Consider the following 9,963-nt stretch of genomic DNA (forward strand, 5'->3'; position numbering starts at 1 on the left):
CCCTCCACCTCCCCTCCGCCGCCCCCTCCACCTCCCCTCCGCCGCCCCCTCCGCCATGCATGAGATTTTCATTTCATGTGTTGCAATGATTTCTCTCTCCTTGTCCCTCCTTCCTGGCTGGAAATTGGAAGTGTGTTGCTGTAGTTGGGGACTGACCTGTGCCATGGAGTTGTACCAGCCTGGGTTGGCTGGCTGTTTTCATTTTTCCTAATTGACTGCCCCATCTGGATATTTTGTCATAAGCTCTAGTCAAACTAGTTTCTCATCCTTTATCTTGGGGTCACGCTCTCATTCTTGGACTTCTCTGCTGAATGTGTCACAAATCACACTTAAGACTGTACTTTAGACGCTGCTTAGCTGCATGTCAGGTTTTAAGTTAGTTGTGGGTGTGTTTTTGTTGCCTCTGATTTGGAGATACTTGCTACACTTCACTGCATCATTCAGCTTGTAGCTGCCTAAATCTGTCCAGCTAAGCTCAGTCGTGGGAGTTCAGCCTTCCTAGAGTTTCATCTTATTGGCTGAATGCTTTAATGCATTGTAGTTATTTGTCTTCATGTCTTCCCCTACTTGTCAAGAAGTTTAAATCTGCCTATTGGTGCATTATGTAAGTGATGACAGGTGTAAAAGCAGGATGACAGACTGTGGCAGATGGAGACAATGTATAAAAATAGACTGAACCAAGAGAAAGATGACAGAATAATGAGCAGTGAAATGTAAGGCACACAAATATTGCACTACTAAAATGTATTAAGTGTCACCTCTATTCTGCAGTGCCCTTCATTTTCTAGCAAGCAATTTTTTTTTGAGATCTCGTCAGTGAATGTTGGCAGACTGTGAAATGATGGGTTGAATCTGATATCTTCCCTCAGAGCCCACACCAATGTGTTTGATTCTTAACTGCCCTCTGAAATGATCCAACAGGAGACTCAATTCAAGGACAGTTGGGGATAGACATTAAATGCTGGCCCAGGCAGTGATTGCTACATCCCTGACACAAGAAGATTCCGCTGAGCATGTTGAAGATTATTTCTGCAGAAGTAGAATATGTACAATTAACACTTTTATCCTCTGGTAGCATTATACCTTTCTGAATCTCAGGTGGGGCTCAGATAAAGTGGCCTTACAGTTGACCAGCCAGCTAACTGTATTCAACCCCCTACCTGAGTTATTGGCAACTATGTTGGCAGAAGCTGAATTCACTTTGGGGCCATAAACTAGCAAGAATTTGGTGTTAAGAGGAAAAGGATCTGTTTCCACCTGAGAACAGGTTAATAATTTACTCCAGGTTTTGCACTTGGACATTCAGATAAGAGTGCCATGTTAATGGTGGGCTCTCCCATTAGGTGTACATTTTCAGATGTTCAAATGTTAGAGATTTAAGGAAATGTGAGTTCTTTGTTACTGAAATTGGAGGAATGGCCAGGAGAGCTGATATTGTCAGTCACAGAGGATGTCTTTTGTGATTTTTGAAGAGAACTTTCATTTCTGTGGCGTGGGCTGAAATAGAGACTTTTTTTAAACATGGAAGTTGTATGTGCAGACTTTGAAGGCGACAATGCATTCAGAACAAACTATTGAAGCTCTTCATGCAGGATGACTTGCATGTAAGTAAAAGTGAGAACCCTGTATGGGTACTATACCTACCTCAGAGCCAGAGTTCTGTAATCAAGCCACACACCATGGCTTGTTGCCCAGGGGAATGTTGATGATGAAATTTGATGGGACTCTTCTCACGACTTCTTTGCTCCTCCAAAGAGGGGGAATACTGTGTATGAAAATATACTGGAAATTATTCTTGAATGGATAGGTAAAGTAGATGTCCTGGTCTGAAATTAAAATATTTGCTGATTATGCTTTAGATGTTAATTTCAATGATTGCACACCAAAACTAATCATGGTGATATCAGAAAGAGTTACTCCGTAGATCAAGTTAGGAAGTTGCCTGTGGTATTTAAACTGCCACAGGGAGATTTTTTATTTTATAAAGCGTTACCTCACAGTATTTAAGCTGTGTATGCTCACCATAACCTGTTTTGTTATTTGGAGATAATTGTTCCCATCTGTGTATTTTGTGTTCTTGAGATCCATGCAGCTCTGCAGAGGACTAGCTGAATTACCACAGTGTGGTTGGTAGATAATTAATGATGCTGGGTTCCTGAGTAGGGGCTGCTATCCAGATGTGTTCAGAGATTAATTTAATCTCCCAGGTTCACAAAAATCTCATCATCAACAGCCATTTGAAGCTGAGTTGAATTTCAGATAAGAACTTTGATAGAATACTTATTTGTACAAATTGACTTGCCTGGAATGTTGACAGTTGCTGGGGGTTTTATGCTACAGATCTGGCTTGTCTTGAATCTATTTAGCAAGGGCTACTCTCGCCAAGGTAGTTCAAAGCCTACCAGTGAAAAATGAAGTTCATCAGAAGAAACTTCGGTGATTTCTCAAGTTTCACTGATCCAAAGGATATCTGCTGGTAGATCTTCCTGAGATTGTTCTGTGTGTGGGTTTTGTTTACAAGTGCATTATTTCTAATGAGCAAATGCGCAGTGTCAGAATTGGTTATATCCTAATCCAAGGGAGTCTTAGACACAATTTCCGAGTTAGACTTGAAACTGATGAGACGCAGAGTTTGAGAGACCGAGTTTGTCTAAACTAAGATGTGCAGGGAAGATGGTTGGCTGTTCCGTTTCATGGAAGTTTGGGAGAAAAGAGTGGCTTGATTTGAAGGGCAAACTAGGGCTGTGTGGAGTCTGTGACCGTGAACATCTGGATGGAGTTGAGGGTTGAGGGGGGGTCTCTTTCCCTGTTCCGTGATCGGTCAATAAGCACTCACAATCAGTCTGGTTCTTTAAGACTTCATACGGCCGGGTACAGAGCTTCTGGAAACAGAGGTTGTGTACGTCCATATTCCTCAGAGGAGCTGCGCACATGGCTTAAAACAAAGATGTTTTTATACTTAAAGAAAAGTACAGGCTATGATCACATAGTACATCCAGACGATTACCAATCAATACACAATATTGCTTTATTTGACAGTTACTTGGTCCAGTGATACTTCCTGTGAAGCAACTTTGTTTTCCAACACTCAGGCCACCTTTATCTCACTAACCAAGCCTTTGCACCTGCATCTGAAAGTCAGTTAGGATGGCCAGTAATATCTTATCTAGCCTAGTTATTTCTGTGCTGTAGAGGGAACATTGCCTTCTCATCTCTATTGAAGTAGACTGTGGTTAGTCAATTATGTAACGATAGCATAATTGTCAGTTTCCAGCCTGGGAGCCATTTTGTCATGTTATTTGCATCGAGAAGCTATTTTATTGCCACCTAAGTTATTAAGAACATCTGTTAAGCAGTTGTTCCTGACAATAACTAGTTTCAGATCCTCGGGCATGATATCTGGAGACTAAGTCTGTCTTGCTGAGGCTTTTCTTTCCTGATGGATAGTGATGAACAAATTTAAATTATTATGACTGGTCTTTTTTTTACTTTTAATTGGTGCCAAAATCATTAAATTCAGTTCAACGGTACCATGGTTGGTTTTGGGTTTAAATTCTGATTGCTATTTCAGTACTTTATTGTGCTTTCATTGAATTAATTGTTTAATATATGGGCGTTGCTAGCGAGGCCATTAATAATTGTGGTGGGTCATGTTCTTGACCTGATGCAGTCTGTATGAAAGTCTCTTATGGTGCCTAATTTAGCTGTTTCATGAGATCACTTGATTACAGTATCTGCTGATCTACTAGCAGTATTATTTGTTAGCAAAGTTGTGATATCCATTGAGATGTTGGAAATTATAATCCAGTTGCAAATAAAAGCTGGCCTAGCCAGCAATGCCCAAATCCCATGAACAAATTTTTTTAAAACTGTGTGGAAGTTTCTTGCATTTAAAAATTTTAAATCTATAGTGGAAGTGAGTGCTTGGCTCAAAAGGAGTAAGCAATAGTTTACATTTATGTATCATCGCTCTTGCCTGCAAAGCACCCTAAACCCCATGAAATACTTCTGAAGTGTAACCATCATAAATAATAGGAATGTGGTAGCTAATCTGTGCACAGCAAAGTCCCACGTGGAGAAAAAGTCATAATGTCTAGATTGGTACATGAATTGGAGATGTTTAGAGAGATATAGGACTAGTTAAGTTTGGGAACTTAGAGTCTGTTTCTGTGTTGTATGACTCTAATAACTCTGACTATGGCTAGATAACCCATTTTAATAAAGCCTATTGAGGGGATAAAATATCAGCTCTTACTTTTTCTTTTTGCAAAATAGCAATGTGAGATGTTGTACATTTACCTGAGAAGTCAGCTTCAGTTTTAAAGTCTCATTTGAAGTACATATGGCTGGTAGTTGCAGTACTCCTTCAGAATTGCACTGGACTGCCATCCTTGATAATTTTCATCCAGTAATAGGTTTAGATTTGAACACACCTTTTCTGACTCTGGGACCCAGTGTTGCTGCTGAGCTGCAGCTGACTTCTACTTCAGTGTTAAGTTTACTTTGGGTGATGGTTAAACCTTTTGCTTTAACTTGCCAACAACCACTATACTAGAGTGATCTGTACTTCCATTTCTTGGACATTTTTTCAATGTGATCTCAACAAAGTTTCTGAAGCCATAGGGTCTACCTGACTCAGAGGAGTATGTGATATTAACATCCTGAAATATGTCCCTTTCTGGCACTGTTTACTGCTTAAACATGTGTGATTGTGGTGAGGTATATGGTCAGTACATGCCCATTATCAATCCATTTTTAACACTGGGTCAGTCTGGAGCCACACTGTGTACACAATCTTTATTGTGGTGTTTTCAAGGATCAAGCCAGTAGTCAAGACCCATCTGTTGTTAATATGGCTCAAGTGGCTGCTGTTGAAGTTTTTATTTCATTGAGTGCATCTGGGAAAATTAACAAACAGTGAAATTCACAACCATCTTGGAGGAACTTTGGGCGAAGTTCACAGCACAGAAGCAGATAAGTGTATTATTTTAAGTGGGACCTACAGAAAGTGTGCAGTAGTGAGTAGAGTGGGTTCTTTTTTGATTATATGCTTTTTGAGATATGTCTTTTGATTAAACTTAAAATATAAGCCATAACTATTAATTTAACCTGGGGCAGTGTTTGTAGAGGAATAAGACCGTATTATTTCCTGGGTCTGTAGATTGTGAAGGAGCAAAAATGGCCTTTTGTAGAGTGATATACGCTTGTCAGATGTGGGAGTTTAAAGAGAGTTTAAGGGTTACTGCAGATTATGTCTGCAATAAATGCTGTTGGTTGCAAAGTTTATCAGATCGAATGTATCGGTTGGAGAGACAGTTAGAAGCAATGAGGAATTTGCAACAGTATGTGATGGATGGCAGTTTTGGTGGGGGGGAGTCTCCGATACAGTCACATGGGTTAACTTCAGGAACGGTAAAAGAGATAGGCAGCTAGTGCCGGAGCCTTCTGTGGCTATACCCATTTCAAACAAATGTTGTTTTGGAAAATGTAGGGGGTGATGGAATCTTAGGGGAATGTAGCACGAACAGCCAAGTTTCTGGTATTGAGTGGCTCTAATGCAATGAGGGGTACGTCAGCTTCCAAGAGATCAATTGTGTTTGGGGGCACTCTAGTCTGAGGTACAGACAGACGTTTCTGTGGCCAGCAGCGAAAAATCAGAATGGTGTGTTGCTTCCCTGGTGCCAGGATCAAGGATGTCTCAGAGGGTGCAGAATGTTCTCAAGGGGGAGAGGGACCAGCAAGAGGTCATTATCCACATTGGAACCAACGACATAGGAAGGGGAAAGGTTGAGATTCTGAAGGGAGATTAGAGAGTTAGGCAGGAATTTAGAAAAGGTCCTCGAAGTAATATCTGGATTACGCCCAGTGCTATGAGCTAGTGAGGGCAGGAATAGGAGGATAGAGCAGATGAGTGCATGGCTGAGGAGCTGGTGTATGGGAGAAGGATTAATATTTTTGGACCATTGGAATCTCTCTTGGGGTAGAAGTGACCTGTACGAGAAGGACGGTTTGCACCTAAATTGGAAGGGGACTAATATACTGGCAGGGAGATTTGCTAGAGCTGCTCAGGAAGATTTAAACTAGTAAGGTGGTGGGGTAGGACCCAGGGAGATAGTGAGGAAAGAGATCAATCTGAGACTGGTACAGTTGAGAACAGAAGCAAGTCAAACAGTCAGGGCAGGCAGGGAGAAGGTAGGACTTATGATTTAAACTGCATTTCTTTCAATGCAAGGGGCCTAACAGAGAAGACAGATGAACTCAGAGCATGGTTAGTAACATGGGACTGGGATATCATAGCAATTACAGAAACATGGCTCAGGGATGGGCAGGACTGGCAGCTTAATGTTCCGGAATACAAATACTACAGGAAGGATAGAAAGGGAGGCAAAAGAGGAGGGGGAGTGGCGTTTTTAATAAGGGATAGCATTACAGCTGTGCTGAGGGAGGATATTCCCGAAAATACATCCAGGGAAGTTATTTGGGTGGAACTGAGAAATAAGAAAGGGATGATCACCTTATTGGGATTGTATTATAGACTCCCCAATAGTCAGAGGGAAATTGAGAAGCAAACGTGTAAGGAGATCTCGGCTATCTGTAAGAATAATAGGGTGGTTATGGTCGGGGATTTTAACTTTCCGAACATAGACTGGGACCGCCATAGTGTTAAGGGTTTAGATGGAGAGGAATTTATTAAGTGAGTACAAGACAATTTTCTGATTCAGTATGTGGATGTGCCTACTAGAGAGGGTGCAAAACATGACCGACTCTTGGGAAATAAGGCAGGACAGATGACTGAGGTATCAGTGGGAGAGCACTTTGGGGCCAGCGACCATAAAATAGTGATGGAAAAGGATAGACCAGATCTAAAAGTTGAAAGGCAAAATTTGTCTTTCTCCAATTTAGAATGTTTTAGGCAAGAACTTTTGAAAGCTGATTGGGTGCAGATGTTTGCAGGTAAAGAGATGGCTGGAAAATGGGAAGCCTTCAGAAATGAGATAACGAGAATCTAGAAAGTATATTCCTGTTAGGGTGAAAGGAAAGGCTGGTGGGTATACGGAATGCTGGATGACTAAAAAAAATTGAGCGTTTGGTTAAGAAAAAGGAGGAAGCATATGTAAGATAAAGGCAGGATAGATCGAGTGAATCCTTAAAGTATATAGGCAGTAGGAGTACACTTGAGAGAAATCAGGAGGGCAAAAAGGGGACATAAATTAGCTTTGGCAAAGGAACAACTTTTTCACGCAGAGGGTGGTACATGTATGGAATGAGCTGCCAGAGGATGTGGTGGAGGCTGGTACAATTGCAACATTTAAGAGGCATTTGAATGGGTATATGAATACGAAGGGTTTGGAGGGATATGGGCTGGGTGCTGACAGGTGGGACTAGATTGGGTTGGGATACCTGGTTGGCATGGACAGGTTTGACCAAAGGATCTATTTCCATGCTGTACATCTCTATGACTCTAAACCTGTCAAAAGTCAATTGATGTTCTTTCTGGACCAAATATGTGTTTAAACTCCAAACATTGTTGCTATGAAATAGTTTTTTCACTTTACAGGGTGCTGCGTTTGCTGTTTTAAACTGCTCATTGGGGCCCAGTTTAGCTCGCTACAGAGTGAAGTGGCCTGGAATTTCCTGGAGTTAAATTTGACTCTGGATGTTCCCCCCTTTAAATATATTGAGGAGATAGCCTAAACCCTGACTTTTATTTAAAGGCAAGTGTAAGGTGCTGTTTCAGATAACTTGGTCACTACACAGTTTTAAGCAAAGCACACTCTCTGTTCTTACCCCCAGGAAAAATACAAACAAAAGAAAGAAGAATTGGTATAACTTTACAATTGGTATAGCTCTACTGGAAACTTAACAGAAAGTAGATTATTGGAACAGTTGCTGTTTAGTAGTTAAATATAGTAACATCTCATGAACACATCTTTGGTAAAGGCAAATTCAGGAAAATAGATTGCCTCACATGTAATGTTTCTCCAATCCAGGTAAAAGGAACATCGAGAAAATTCTGGCAGAGAGAGAGAGCTCAAGGGTTTTGCTGTAGCAGGGAGAGAGATGTCAGCTTCAAAATGCTGACAACTACTGAAAGCTAAACTAAAATGCTGGTGGGAGCCTGGCACCACCCATTCATGTTGCTTCTCTTGTTCCAACTTCAAAAAACACTTCAGCTTCGCATTGTTTACGCTATTGCTGTGGAGAGACAGCTCAGAACCTATGGTTCAAGACCTCTCTCCAACAAAAAAACCAGAACAATATGCACTTTTTAAAAGCCATAATATTGTTACATGGAGATTTTAATTTGCAGTATGAGAGAAATGTGATGGCTCAAGAGTATTTATTTTAGGCACCTAAAATAAAAATTTTTGTCCAGTTTCTGAATTTAAAGAAAAGGGGTTACCATAGTCTTGTCTTTTGATCTCTTGTGAAATTTTAAATGTTGAACATAGTTGCAGTTTGTTTAAGGGACACTTTGTACTAGGATAGGGTAGGAGTAGAAAGATGTTCTGCTGTTTTTTTAGCATAAGTAAGATGAGAGGAAGTGGGGATCCTGGAGTGCCAGCTGGCTGTCTGCTTTGTTGGGTAAAGAACAGTTAGAGAATGAAATGACAAGATGTGCTTTTCCTCTCTTTCAAAATCTAATCATTTCAGAAATACAATTCTTTTAATTAACTTTTTTTTTGTTTAATTTGCTTCACAACATATCTTGGACAGCATTGTGCCTGCAAAATGTTAGGCAGCCGGAGAGTTTGTTCTGGATTGTGTTGTGAAAGGACTAATTAGCTCGATCATGAGGACGCTACTGATTTTCGCACAAGGGCAAGCCTCTGAATAGATGTTTTAGGGAGGGAGATGGGGTCTTGAAGTTGAGAGTATGTAGGGCAGCCATTATTTCTTTCAAATTATTGAGGTGTGGGTGGATGGATGTGCCTTCCTTGAGTCATGTTCTGATGAGTCCATGACACTCGTTCTTGTGTGGGTGAGCACAATACATTTTTTTCTGTTAAATGGGTGATGCAGCCTATACATAAAGGTTAGTCACATGGTCCAAGATACAAGTGAAATAAAAATTATATTCACTTTGTTTTAAGAGGTGTTGGAGAAAATCATCTTGAACAGTCCAAATCAATTTAACCATTCTTGACTAAAACGTGGGAGAGACAATTATTGCTCTGTATATGGGAGGAGTGAGCTCTGCTTTTGTATGTGGGATTTGAATTTGCTCTCCAGAGACAAAAATCTAAACTTGCTTTTTGTGTCCAAACAGTGCCTAATGCTGGCATGAGTCAGAATAAAACTTATAAAATGTAGAATTGGGAATGAAATTTAAAGTCGATTTGAAACATTGTGGTTGAATGAGTGATTGGATTTGTCCCAGCAGTTGCTAATTTTCATTTGACAAGATTTCCATCAATTGAGTGTATTGCACAGTCTCACCATGTCTCACATGTTACACAGTCAATGTAGTACGTTTTGGTATGCCATCACCATGTGGGCAAATGTCCCATTTACACAGCTCTCCTTAAAACATCAGTAGAGATTTGTGACCAGCTGAAGGATGAATGATGTTCACGCATCCAGATAGAACATAGAACATAGAAGAATACAGCGCAGTACAGGCCCTTTGGCCCTCGATGTTGCGCCGATCCAAGCCCACCTAACCTATACTAACCCACTATCCTCCATATACCTATCCAATGCCCGCTTAAATGCCCATAAAGAGGGAGAGTCCACCACTGCTACTGGCAGGGCATTCCATGAACTTACGACTCGCTGACTGAAGAACCTACCCCTAACTTCAGTCCAATATCTACCCCCCTTAATTTAAAGCTATGCCCCCTTGTAATACCCGACTCAATACGCGGGAAAAGGTTCATACTGTCGACCCTATCTAACCCCCTAATCATCTTGTACACCTCAATCAAGTCACCCCTAAACCTTATTTTCTCTAATGAAAAC

General features: G+C 40.8%; 1 protein-coding gene and 1 long non-coding RNA gene across 5 annotated transcripts in view; one reads left to right on the top strand and one right to left on the bottom strand.

Annotated features, from left to right (window-relative positions):
- Positions 1–473, bottom strand: part of LOC122540431 — a 21,509-nt gene extending 21,036 nt beyond the window's left edge. The window contains exon 1 of the long non-coding RNA XR_006309304.1: positions 157–473. This is a non-coding gene — a long non-coding RNA (uncharacterized LOC122540431). The remainder of the gene's footprint in view (positions 1–156) is intronic.
- The window catches only part of tmem201 (transmembrane protein 201), a 167,675-nt gene that overhangs the window by 1,482 nt on the left and 156,230 nt on the right, over positions 1–9,963 (top strand). The gene's annotated exons all lie outside the window — the stretch shown is intronic.

Source organism: Chiloscyllium plagiosum, chromosome 34, assembly GCF_004010195.1.
Source record: "Chiloscyllium plagiosum isolate BGI_BamShark_2017 chromosome 34, ASM401019v2, whole genome shotgun sequence".
In the NCBI taxonomy this organism is placed as follows: Eukaryota; Metazoa; Chordata; class Chondrichthyes; order Orectolobiformes; family Hemiscylliidae; genus Chiloscyllium; species Chiloscyllium plagiosum.